At 43.8% G+C, this 13820-nt stretch overlaps 1 pseudogene; it reads left to right on the top strand.

The window, feature by feature from the left end:
• Positions 1-7252: 7252 nt before the first annotated feature.
• On the top strand, positions 7253-7346 carry LOC129561376 (U6 spliceosomal RNA; annotated as a pseudogene).
• The last annotated feature ends 6474 nt before the right edge of the window (positions 7347-13820 follow it).

The raw sequence follows: 13820 nt of genomic DNA, 5'->3' as shown, positions 1-13820 counted from the left end.
AATAGCCTTTTTCAGGAATTTTAAATTACCAAAATTGACTCAGGGAATGGCTTTAAACAACCTCACCAAATCAATTAGGTGGAAAACCGAAGAGGAATTTAAAATATTTCCTTAACTCTAATCCTCCTAAAGCCAGATCTGGATATTTTGAAAGGCAAATTCCATAAATATCTTTCAAAAAAAGATGATTTCTATACTATTTAATCTGTTCCAGAACATTGGAAATGATGGAAGCCTTCTGTTCTGCCTCTAATAGTAAGCCCTGTTAGGATGAGCAGTGTGATAAACAGGGATCCTATTTAGGAGCCAGATGACCTGTTTTCCAGTCATGCTTGTTCCACTTGTACACTGAGTACTCTCCAGCAGTTTGCCTGGTACCCCCTGCTTTAGAGGCTCACCTGTCAATCAGGTGCCTGACAGGTGGCTGATGTCAGCTCTGCCCTTTCATCCCCAGCCTGGCTCAGATTTTCACTATTAGGCTTGCTGTTGCCGCTCCTCCCCCACCTGCAGGCTCCATCCCAGTCCAGGGTCTGAACTCATCCTGACAGAGTAGACCCAGTTCCATTCTCCCCACCTTCAATCTAAGACACATTGCATCTTTATGATGTTAATAGATTCTGGATCAAGAGGAGGAGGCAGGGCTGACCATGAACATCAACATGGTTCCCTAACACTTGAAGCTTCCCCACCCCACCCCAGGGCGTTCATGTCATTCTCTGAATAGCTCCATTTCCATGTCAGGGATTCTGTTTTTGTTTCTGCCAACCCGAAGTTCTAGCCCAAGGTCTCCCAATCTACTGACTGTGGACACCTGGAAGATTATAGATAGTGGTTGTGAGAAAGTTAGGAATTCTTTTCTATTCCAGTTATTGTTTGTGGATTGATTATCTCATACACGTATGTGTCATTACTTTTCCAAAAGAACTTGTGTTAATGTTGGTTCAACCAAGAGATAGAAACCACACAGCAATGTAAAACAGGGGATGTTTATTACAAAGAGTTATTAAACTATGATAGAATAGTAACTGCAAAGATGTAAAAGGAACGTTAAAGGGCACCATAGGACTAAGAAAGAGGACCCATGGGAAGTCAACTTGGAAGAAGGGGTTCAGGCGATTCTGGAGAAGGTGTGTGTGCATCCCATTGGATGTCAGAGAAGGTGGCTGTCTGCCAGGATCAGAGCTGGCCCATAGTCATTGAGCAAGCAGGAAGCAATCTCCAGTTAGGGCCCGGGAGAACAGGCAGGGGGATGGGCTTGTGAGGGAATGGGGGAGGTGCATGCTGTGAACTAAAGGTTTCTGTCCCCTGCCTCCCATCCATATGTTGAAGCCCAAAGGTGATGGTATTTGGAAGTGAGGCCTTTGAGGGTAATTAGGTCTAAGGGTGGAGCCCCACAATGGGATTAGCATCCTTAAAGAGGAAGAGAATTAGTTCTTTTTCCCTTTCTCTGCCAGATGATGGGACATTTAAGAGGAGTAGTTCATTAAGAACCCAGCCCTGTGGGCACCCTGATCTCAGAATTGTAGTCTCAAGAGCTGAGAGAAATAAATGTTTGTGATTTAAGGCACCCAGTCTGTGTATTCTATTATAGAGACTGGAATGGACTAAGACGATGCATTTTAGTGATTCCTCGTTGGTTTTTATCGTTATGTGTTTCTCAATTGCTTCCCAGATGATGCAGTGGTAAGAATCCGCCTACCAATGCAGGAGATGTGGGAGACTGTCCCTGACCCAAGGTTCAATCCTTGGGTAAATACTTGGGTTCAATCCTTGGGTCAGGTTCATTCCTTGGGTCAGGGAGATCCCCTGGAGGACAACATGGCTACCCATTCCAGTATTCTTGCCTGGAAAATTCTGTGGGCAGAGGAGTCTGGTGGGCTATAGTCCAGAGGGTCACAAAGAGTCAGATACAGCTGGGTGACTGTGCACTGACTGACTGAATGATTTCTCAATTAATGGATACAAAGAAGACAACAACTAGCGTGGGGAGAGGGGAGTCCCCAGAATATTTTGTGGTTGAGCGTGAATCCTTCTCCTTGACAAGGTGAGAATCTGTTGCTCCAGCGAGCTGCCAAACATGAATCCCAGTGATGTCCACCTGGTGACTTGGCTGTAAAATAGCATCCTTCCTGCCCAGCTGTCAGGTTTCAGTAAATCTCACGCTGTTCACTCTAGTGTGAATCATTTGCATAAATCATGAGAGCCTCCTGAGCGCCTTGTGCATCGCTTCTTGACCTCTGAGTCCTAGGATGCAATCAGCCTCTGTAAGCACCTGGCCATTCCTCAAACTCTCTGTCCATTCAGCTCAAAGTGGCTGTTTGGACTTTTGCCCCTCTCACAAGATAGGACAGTTGGCTTGAATGAATGAATGTTCAGCCACCTCCTGCACAGATCTTTTTTATATTTATTTATTTGCACTGGGTCTTAGTTGTGGTACTCAGGATCTTTGATCTTCCTGGAGGCATGACGGATCTTTAGCTGTGTTATGCAAGATCTTTTTTTAGTTGGGGATTGTGGGATCTAGTTCTCTTACCAGGGACTGAACCCAGTCCCCCCTGCATTGGGAGCATGGAGTCTTAGCCACTGGACTGCCAGGGAAGTCCCTCCCACACAACTCATACTAAATGTATGTGGAAGCACAGTAAACAGTATAAAGCATTATGATTATTATTGCTAGTAATAGCGTAACTTTTAAATAAAGTTTTCTTTGATTTCAGTAGATTTCATTTGCAAACCAGTAGGATGGATATATATCTCCACATCCATGGGTAGACAGTAAAGAATCCCCCCACAATGCAGGATACTTGGGTTTGACCCCCGGTCAGAAAAATACCCTGGAGAAGGAGATGGCAACCCACTCTAGTATCCTTGCCTGGAGAACCCCACGGTCAGAGGAGCCTGGTGGGCTACAGTCCTTGGAGTCGCAAAGAATTGGACATGACTGAATGACTAAGCACCTACTCACACACACACACACACACATTCTACTTCTATAACCAAGCTCACTTGTAACTAAGCAACTCAAAATTTCTGTGAAGTCTGCCTGAAACATAAGATTCTGTCATAAGACGATTCTTTCTCCCTTACACACCTGTGTCTAAACATTGCAGCCACAGTACCGTGCAGTTTCAAATACCTCGCCACCTGGTCTGGAAGATAACCATCCCACATAGCATCTGAGAACTCTGACCTGAATGACATTTCCAGGTAATAGGTGACAGTAGGGGAGAGGAGAGAAGGAGAAAGAATTAAGAGAAAAAGTGAGTTTCATTTCAAATGAAACAAGCTGGTTGGCCCTGCTCACTTTGCAGGTTGAAGTTTTACCTTAAACTCAACTTTTCGGTAACAGAAAAAAAGAATAAGAAAATTGTGAAACTGGTAATGATTATGCGATACTTGAATTTGGTTAAAATGCAGGACAATATAAGTCAGTACAACTTTTGGCTGACACAAATGAGGAGTTATGCTTAAGTGCACAAAAGGTTTCCCATGAGCCACTTGTTTTTGGTTTTAATAAGGCTCCACCTCTTTAAACGAATTGCCAGTAAATTTTTTGCAAGTTTAATGCTAGAAAACAAATGGGAACCTTGAGGTTTTTCCCCTCAAGATGCCTGTCTAAAATCAAGATTACGACAGCCATTTGGGGGATGGGAGTATGGAGGAGAGAGAAGACATCAAAAAAATGTTGGGAGGGGTGGAGTCACAGAAAGAAACTCATGGTAAGGAAAGATATTTTTATTGGTGTGTGATATGTGTAGCTAAGCCACCTGACAAGCTGATGTAGTGATTCAGGTATACAAATCCTGAGAAGTTATCATAGTAAGCCTCTTACTAGTATATACTGAACCCCGAAGATGGACAGAGGGACTGGCTGTTGGCAAGAGCTCTGTCAAATGATTGATCTGAGAATTTGTGTCTATTGTTCCTTTCACCAAGCCTCCTTAAATTGTAGAGGAAACATGATACTTGCATTTTTAATATTTTTAATGCTCACTAAGAGATCCAACCAGTCCATTCTAAAGGAGATCAATCCTGGGTGTTCATTGGAGGGACTGATGCTAAAGCTGAAACTGCAATACTTTGGCCACCTCATGCGACGAGTTGACTCACTGGAAAAGACTCTGATGCTGGGAAGGGTTGGGGGTGGGAGGAGAAGGGGACGACAGAGAATGAGATGGCTGGATGGCATCACCGATTCTGTGGACATGAGTTTGAGTGTACTCCGGGAGTTGGTGATGGACAGGGAGGCCTGGCGTGCTGTGATTCATGGGGTCGCGGAGAGTCGGACACGACTGAGCGACTGAACTGAACTGAACTGAAGAGGTATAGATCCTGAAGGATTATTTTCCAATTGTGATTTCAGTTGCTAATGTCCCTTTCTCTAACCACAACCTTACAGGTCTTCTCTCCCACTGTCCAAATCTACTCAGCTTGTTTCCTAACCAACCATAGCCCAACACAGGACTCTATGGTCAATTGACTTCTTCCTTTGACCTTCCTGAGCCTGTGGATCACCCTCCATGAGCTTTCTCTACATCTCCATCAATCTATGAAGGCCCGCTATAAGAGGATCAATCTGTGTGAAATCCTGGCTCAACAAATGCCCAGGCACAACAACATCATTATTCCATGTTGTCTGTCACTACTCTGCTGCAGGAGTCTCTTCCATGTGCCCCTCATGGTAGCTATTTGAGGAGCCTCTGTCTTCAAACTTCCTTCTCCCCACTCCACTGATAATCAAATCACCTGTTTAATTTTTTTTTTTTTAACTAAGATGATCCAAGCCAACATGTGTGAGTTTCATCAGTTAAACTTGTCTTCAATTCAAATGATCTATTCTTACATCATTTTCTTAGTTCTTATTTTCAGATTCAAAGAAGAGAGAGTCTCTTGAGTCCTGGATCAGCAGTTTCTAAACTTGGCTGCATGTTAGAAGCAATTAGGAAATGTTACATGTTTTGATGCCCAGGCACTCCCAGACCAGTTAAATCAGAAGCTCTGGAGGTGGGATCCAGGCACTGATTGTTTTTAAGGCTCCCAAGTGACTCCAAGATGCATCCCAGCTTAAGAACCTCAGCTTTGTTTGGTCTCAGATCAACTTTGAAGGGTGTTTTGCACCCATCATTATTCCCCCGCATTTCCATATCGTCATTCTTCTCCCACCTCTTTTGCTTCTTGGATTCTACCTTTCAAAATGTATAGGTCTCTCAAATTGAGCAAATATTTCCCTTTACCTTGCTGTCTTCTCTAGCAACCATGCCTCTCGCATTTTCTGTCAAATGTGTGGAAGACTCTCTATATCTTCTGTTTACACTTCCTCCCTCATTTTGCTAGTAATCTGAGTTCTAAGTTCTCTACATAAACACTTTTCTGAAGTTAAATATGAACCCAATTTTCTTCCTCCAATTTAAGAGAGACTTGAGACTGTTGACCATCTCTTCCTTGAAGTGCTTGATTCTAAAGTGTGTGGAAGTAGAAGTTGCTTAGTTGTGTCCAACTCTTTGTGACCCCATGGACCAGTAGAAAGAGGAGATTCAGATTCTGTAACTCTCTGTGTGATCTTGAACAAGTCATTTCCCCTCTGAACTCAAAACGAGGGGGAGGCATGTCCATTAGAAAATGCTCAAGGTCCCTAACATTCAATGGCTTTTGTGTTTGAAGCTGCCAAAGAGGCAGAATAGCATGGAGCTTATGAGAAACTTGGGCCTGATAGTCTCTGTCTCAGGGAAGGGAGGGAGCACAGGATGGGTTTTTGGGATGCTGGTTATATATGTTTTGTGACCTGTATGTGTGTACGTATGGAATTCTCTAGACCAGAATAGTGGAGTGGGTAGCCAGTTCTCTTCTCTAGGGAATCTATCCAAACCAGGGATTGAAACCAGGTCTCCCACATTGCAGGCAGATTCTTTACTAGCTGAGCCATAAAACAATGCCTTATCCATCTTCTTTATCCATCAGCCTTATAGTCTTTGTTCTGTCTTTTCTATTCATCACTCTTCTTTATTCCCTAAAACAAACATTTTATGTATTCATCTAAAGTACTTAGAATCGTCCCTGGCATGATAAGTACTATATCAATTTTAGCTATTTTTAAAGACATCAATAGAAGAAGAGAAAGAGTTTTTGGTATCCTACTTTGTTTTTTTTTATTCCAGAAACTTCACATCACCCAAGCATGATACAACATCAGACCTCAAAGGCCTGCTTCTGGGTCCTGAAGTTAATGCTTGAGGCCCACAAAGTGAGCCTCCAAAAGGGATATGGGATGCTGTGAGGAAGGATCTAGGATTAGAAAACACAGAAGGGAATTCCAATAGGGGGCAGGGTAGGTGAGAGCAGAGTAAGAATGCCAGGAGCTGGCATTCTCTTTTGACCTCAAGGACTACGTGTATGTATGGGAGAAGGCAATGGCAACCCACTCCAGTAATCTTGCCTGGGAAATCCCATGGGCAGAGGAGCCTAGTAGGCTGCAGTCCAAGGGGTCGCGAAGAGTCGGACATGACTGAGCGACTTCACTTTCACGCACTGGAGAAGGAAATGGCAACCCACTCCAGTGTTCTTGCCTGGAGAATCCCAGGGACGGGGGAGCCTGGTGAGCTGCTGTCTGTGGGGTCACACAGAGTTGGACACGACTGAAGCGACTTAGCAGCAGCAGCAGCAGTACGTGTATACGTGTTTCTGCCGACCTTAAATGAACAGCTTTCTAGATCATGGTGTTATGATCACAATGGAGAGGTTATATTCTTGGATACACAAATCTAAAACTACTGACCTCTCACATGAGTGAGACTTCTATCCCCGGTAGTTTATTAGGCGTCAAACCTTGGATATCCAGATACCTGCTCAGCATAACATATCTCTTCCCTTTAGAGTCCCTCTGTCCAAAGCTTGGTAATGCCATCGGAAACACCTTTCTTCTAATCACTGAGAAATGAGCTCTTTAGTCATTTCCAACTCTTCACTCTTAAAATTCAAGCTCTAAGGCATACTAAGTAATCTTAACATAGGCTATTTGAATGTCTAATCTTCATTTCCTTATTTGTAAATTCTAGATAATTTTAACTACCTCATAGGGGCTATTGAAAGAATAGTGGTACTACTAGTATGATTATTACTAGAAGTAGTATTAGTAATAATAATAGTGGATACCATTTATTGATCTCTTAGAATTTTTTCATATTTAATCCTCATAACAACTCTATGAAACAGGGCTGTATGTTTTACCTTTAGGTCACAGAATAAGAAAATGAGGATGCTCATTTCAGCAGCACACATAGTAAAATTGGAACGATACAGAGAATACTAGCATGGCCCCTATACAAATTCATGGAGCATTCCATATTTTTGTATGACTCAGGGAACTCAAACTAGGGTTCTGTAACCACCTAGGGGGTGGGGTGGGGAGGGAACTGGGAAGGAGGTTCAAGAGGGAGGGGATATACTTATACCTATGGTTGATTCATGTTAATGTTTGGCAAAAACAAACACAATACTATAAAGCAATTATCCTTAAATTAACAATAAATAAACTTAAAAAGAAAAGAAAATGAGGCCCCCAGAAGCTCATCCATCTATTCAGGAAATGTTTCAGTTCAGTTCAGTTCAGTTGCTCAGTCGTGTCCGACTCTCCACGACCCCATGAATCACAGCATGCCAGGCCTCCCTGTCCATCACCAACTCCCGGAGTACACTCAAACTCCTGTCCACAGAGTCGGTGATGCCATCCAGCCATCTCATTCTCTGTCGTCCCCTTCTCCTCCCGCCCCCAACCTTTCCCAGCATCAGAGTCTTTTCCAGTGAGTCAACTCGTCGCATGAGGTGGCCAAAGTATTGCAGTTTCAGCTTTAGCATCAGTCCCTCCAATGAACATCCAGGATTGATCTCCTTTAGAATGGACTGGTTGGATCTCCTTGCAGTATAAGGGACTCTCAAGAGTCTTCTCCAACACCACAGTTCAAAAGCATCGATTCTTCGGCGATCAGCTTTCTTCACAGTCCAACTCTCACATCCATACATGACCACGGGAAAAACCATTGCCTTGACTAGATGGACCTTGGTTGGCAAAGTAATGTCTCTGCTTTTTAATATACTATCAAGGTTGGTCATAACTTTCCTTCCAAGGAGCAAGCGTCTTTTAATTTCATGGCTGCAATCAGCATCTGCAGTGATTTTGGAGCCCAAAAAAATAAAGTCTGACACTGTTTCCACTGTTTTTCCATCTATTTGCAGGAAATGTTTACTGAGTGCCAAGTCTGTACCAGATACTTTTCTAAGAGATTGAGATTCTCCATTGTGTAAGACAGGATCCTTGATCTTATGTAACTTACATCCTAACTGGGGATAACCAAGTCAGCAAATAAAATAATTAGACTGTGAAGAGTCCTGAGAAGTAAACAGTAGAGTCTTGTGTGACAAAGTAATAGGTGGGTTGGACCACTTTGGGTTGATTTTAAAAGTCACGTATTTAAAGTGGATAACCAACAAGGACCTACTGCACAGCCCAGAAAACTCTGCTCAATATTATGTAACAACCTAAATACGAAAGGAATTTGGAAAAGAATAGATACTTGTGTATGTATAACTGAATCAGTTTGCTGTGCACCTGAAACCAGGACTTCCCAGGTGTCTCAGTGGGTAAAGAATCCACCTGTAATGCAGAAGATGCAGGAGATGTGGGTTTGATCCCTGGGTTAGGAAGATCCCCTGGAGGAGGAAACGACAACCCACTCCAGTATTCTTGCCTGAAGAATCACATGGACGGAGGAGCCTGGCAGGCTTCAGTCCAAGGGTTGAAAAGAGTTGGACACGACTGAGTGACTTAGCATGTATGCACACCTGAAAAGAGCAGAACATTGTTAATTAACGATACTCTAATATAAAATAAAATTAGTTAAGAAAAGAAAAATTTCCTTTAAAGAAAAAAAAAAAAAGGCATCTCTAACTAGGTGACATTTAAGCTGAGAGGTTAAGGGTGAGGAAAGGATTCAACCAAGAAAGGATAGAAGGGAGAGTGCAGAGGCTTCAGAATGAGCAGGAACTAGAGAGGGAGTGGGGGAGTTGAGGGGAGTGAGGTGGAAAGAGGCTGCAGATGGAAAATGCTCTGCACAATGGCAAGGAATTTGGAGCTTATTCCATGCAATGGGAAGACTGGATGGAATGAGAACAGTGCAAAGACAAATCTGAATTAAAATTTCGAATATCACTCTAGCTTAGTGTGATGTAAGGCTGATGAGGGTGCAAGAGGTAAACCTGGGAGACCAGCTGGGCAGCTACTATAGGAGTCAGAGCAGGAGATGATGGGGGCTGGGCTCGAGGAGCAGGTGGAATGCACACCAGCGAAGAGCTGAAGGGGCTGTTTTTGAGACAGAGCCTTTGCGACTTGCTAATGGATGTTCAGCAGAGTGAGGAAAAGGGAGGATTTAAAGAGGTTTCTAGGGACTTCCTTCATGGTCTGGTGGTTAGGACTTTGCCTTCCAGTGCAGGAGTGGGGTCGGCTGTTCAATCCCTGCTTGGAGACCTCAGATCCCATGTGTCTTGTGGCCATAAAACCAAAACATAAAATGAAGCCATATTTTAACAATAAAGAGTTTAATAATAGCCCATATTAAAAATGTCTTTAAAAAGAGGTTTCTAGCTTAAGCGTCTGGGTGAATGGCAGGGCCAGGAACTGAGCTGGGATGATTGAAGTAGAAGCACATTTTGAGAAAAAGAAATGGGACATGAAATCAAGAGTTCCAGTTTGACTGTTAAAAAAAAAAAAAGGTAAGCACACAGCCAAATCAAGAGGTCAGTTAGACAGTTGAGTACCCAAATGTGGAGAGATTAAAAAAAAAAAAGGGATTATCTACATATACATGGTGTTTAGGGTTATTGGCATGAAGGAGAAAAAAGAGAAGCCCTCAGGTCTGAATGCCGCAACATTGATCATTTATGTCAGCCAAGGAGAAGAATTCAGAGATTCCACAAGAGACTCTTGCCCCAGTTCACCCAATTAGAAAGGAGCTAAGCTGTGATGACTGATGCAGGATTTGTGAAGAGTCCCATAGAGTCTGGCTCCTAAAATGCCCCCTCCCTGCAACCAGAGTTACTGCAACCTCTTCTTCCGCCTCAAAACTCCTAGTCTGTCCTTCAAGGCCAACTCTAATGGGCTCATTTCTACTTCCCCAAACTATTTCCAGCCACTCCTAAATATTTGTCGACTAAAAGACACTGCACAACTGACAAACTTCTAAGTACTTGTAGGGCAGTTTTAGGTAACAGCAATCTCACAACAATAACATTCACTCGTTCAACAAATATCGGGCATTTGCTGCCTGTCAGGCCCTCCTCAACTCCTGAGGAGACTCCAGAAAGCACATAGGTGAAGTCCCTGCTCTCCTGGAGCTGATGTCACGGAGAGGGCTAGCGCCGTTCAAGTCAGCTCATGGGGCCATCCATGGGTCATGGCCATTCCAACCTCCTCAAACATTCATTCTTCCTCCCTACCCTCTTTCCTCGTCTCCCCATCTCAATCCTCCATTTCCATAGAAGTCATTCAGTCTAAAATTTAGCATCAGTTACATACCTACCTGTGAGCGCTGATGTATCTAAACATCACCTGCCCACCTCCACTCCCTCCTGCAGAGACACACACCTTCCTACAGAGATCCTGCCCCAGTCAGAAAGCCACATAGAAAGCTCTGCAGAGACCATCAGTGCTCCGTGTGTCAGCTGACTGTGCTCAGTCGTGATTAGTCGTGTCCGACTCTTTGCAATCCCATGGACTGTAGCCCGCCAAACTCCTCTGTCCATGGAATTTTCCAGACCAGAATACTGGAGTGGGTTGTCATTTCCTACTCAAGGGGATCTTACTGACCCAGGGATCGAAGCTAAGTCTCCTGTGTCTCCTGCATAGGCAGGCAGATTCTTTAGCACTGACCTACCCGGGAAGCCTACAGAGTGAAATTGAGAGGCACAGAGCCTCAGAGGAAGAGACGAGAGAGTGAGCTTTGATGAGTGAAATGGAAAAGGGGATTCAGGGAGAAATGGGTAGTGTGGGGAAAGTTAATGGGGAAAGGGGAGACGGCTGAGGGGGTAAATCAGAGATCGCAAAAAAAACTTCAGACTGCCCAGAGGGATTGCTAACCCCAGAGAGCCCATTAATAAGCTTCCAAGGTCATGTGGGCTCCATGCCTAGCATCTTACCTAGAGTCAACACCCAGAGGCCTTAATAGCCACCCTGGGGCTTTTCTCAGCAGACCATGCTTAGAGGAAGGTATTTGCAAGGAAGGTCAATTCTTCATCCCCAGCAAGTGCAGGCTATATTAGGGAAGTTAACCTATTTACACTAAAGCCTTCTCAACTGGGTATCAGTAGATTAGTCTAATGCTCTCCGATGGGGTTACACAGATAATTGTCACACACTCACCTACAGACTACAAACAAATAACTTCCATCAGCATATAGATTTGATTTCATATGATTATGATTTCATATATGTGGCGTTAGTTGCTCAGTTGTGTCCAACTCTTTACGACCCCATGGACTGTAGCCTGCCAGACTACTCTGTCCGTGGGATTTCCCAGGCAAGAATACTGGAGTGGGTTGCCACTCCCTTCTCCCGGGGCGGGGGGGCGGGCAAATCTTCCCAATCCAGGGAGTGAACTCAGGTCTCCTGCACTGCAGGCGGATTATTTACCATCTGAGCCACCAGGGATATGTGTGGAGGATCATCTGTATTAAACACCAGTGGGGCACTGGTTAATTGCCCTGTATTCCAGCAGATGGAGCTATAGCCTGGAGGGGTGCAATATGCTTCAGTGGCTGATGCCAACCCCTCAGAAAAATCAATATTGAGAAGAGATGTGGGGAAAGAGAATTAATAATAATAATATAATAATAATAACATTAGTTGTTATTCTGTGATTGTACACGCGTCTGAATTGGTGTCTGATCCACAGCAGGGCACTCAAATAAGGAATGAATACCTGTGACGTAATCCAGTGACCAGACTTTAGCTTGAACATTCTGAGAAGAGAGATTTTCTCCTCCTCATTCAGCTTTCTTTTTCTCTCTTGTTCCTTTGAATATCTGCATATACACACCCTTTGGACACCCACTTCCCATTAAAATGTCATGGAAAAATTCTGTGAAACTTGACTGTAGGGTCAAACGGATGTCAAAGGGAGGTGTTGGGAGAGGCATGTGACAAAAATAACCCAGCTGAAGTTCCTACCTGCCTCCCATGCCCCAACTCTGTGCTCTAGGCAGTGTTCCTTGAAGTTTGTTTCCTCCCTGGCCCCCACCGTTTGCATCAGTATCAGCTGGGTTGTTTATCAAAAATTCTGATTCCCAGGCCATACCCCAAAGAATCTTAATCAATAGTTGTAGGCTGGGGCACCTCCAGTGGTTCCTTCACACAGTCAAGCTCCAGAATCTCTCTTCTGAGGGAAGGAGAGCTGACAAACTCTTATTCCCAATCCTGAGACCCAGAGAGCACTAAAAACTCTGAAAACTGAAAAGTTTTTACAACTTACTTTGGTGGCAAAATCTGGCCCATGAAGTGCCATGAAGCTATGTATGATTCTTATTAATTGCACATAATGTGAGTATGCGTACATAATTGAATACTCACATAGCCCTAAGGAAATATTAATGTGTTTGGTTAGAGGGTGCTGTCCTAACCCCACTGGAGATATTATGGAATATATTGTGTGTGTGCTAAATTGCCTTTCTGAAGTCCGAACACTTCCTGAATTCATAAACACATACGGTCTTGAGGGATTCAGATGAAAGGCATCTGTGCTGTGTTCTCACAGCCTGACCATAGGTGGTGCTTGAAGCAGTTAAATTTGGGTTTAACAATGATCAGAAAGCCTAATAAAGAGATGACTGGATTGGGAGCCGAGAGACTTCATCTTTCTGTATCTCTATTCTTTCTCCTGAAAATGAAGGAGGAGATGACATTTAAAACCTTTGGCTCTAAAATTCTGGTTTTCACTCCTTGCTTTTCTGGAGAAATGTTGAGGCATTAATGCCACAAAGAGTACATTGTGGAGTCTTATTATTTTCACTAAGAAAAGTTTAAAATGTAAAGACCTTTCACTATCTTCTGGATTTTCAGATTCTTGACTGAAGGGGCATCTACCCCAACTTTACGGATATCTTGACACATTATTGCACTGAGCAGCACTGCTGGGAAACTACTAGAATAGAGAAGTCATCAGGAACTCCAGAGAGTGCTGTGAAACACTGGGGAAGAAAGCATTATATGCTAGTTACAGAGGAGCAGACAAGAGACACAAATCTGAGAAAGTCTCCATTACCAGCTGCTTTCAGAGCTTAGGGCTTTCCAGCTGGCACTAGTGGTCAAGAACCTGCTTGCCAATGCAGGAGATATAAGAGACACGGGTTTGATTCCTGGGTCAGGAAGATTTCCTGGAGGAGGGCATGGCAACCCACTCTAGTATTTTTGCTAGGAGAATCCCACAAATAGAGGAACCTAGTGGGCTACAGTCCATGGGGCAGCAGAGAGTCAGATATGATTGAAGTGACTTAGCACGTGGGCATGCACTCAGAGCTTCATTCATCCAAGGGGCAGCAAGCTGCCTCTCAGAGAATCCTAGTGATCCCTTAGCCTGTGTGATGGTGGGTGCTCTATGCAGTAACCAATGTTTAAATGCTCATCCTAAGACCCTGTGAAATCCCAAAGCAAGATATTGTGAAGTTAAAACAAAACACAAGGCAAGACAACAAGCTCTGAGTTTGTTCTATCAGAAACAATGTGTTATGGGCTGACTTGCATCCCCCTAAAATACAGAGGTTGAGGGTCTTCCCAGGTG

This window comes from Moschus berezovskii, chromosome 10 (genome assembly GCF_049115385.1).
Source record: "Moschus berezovskii isolate FMDL1 chromosome 10, NW_MosBer_1.0, whole genome shotgun sequence".
Classification (NCBI taxonomy): domain Eukaryota; kingdom Metazoa; phylum Chordata; class Mammalia; order Artiodactyla; family Moschidae; genus Moschus; species Moschus berezovskii.
Note: the sequence above shows the minus strand (reverse complement) of the source record. Positions and strands in the feature narration are given on the sequence as shown.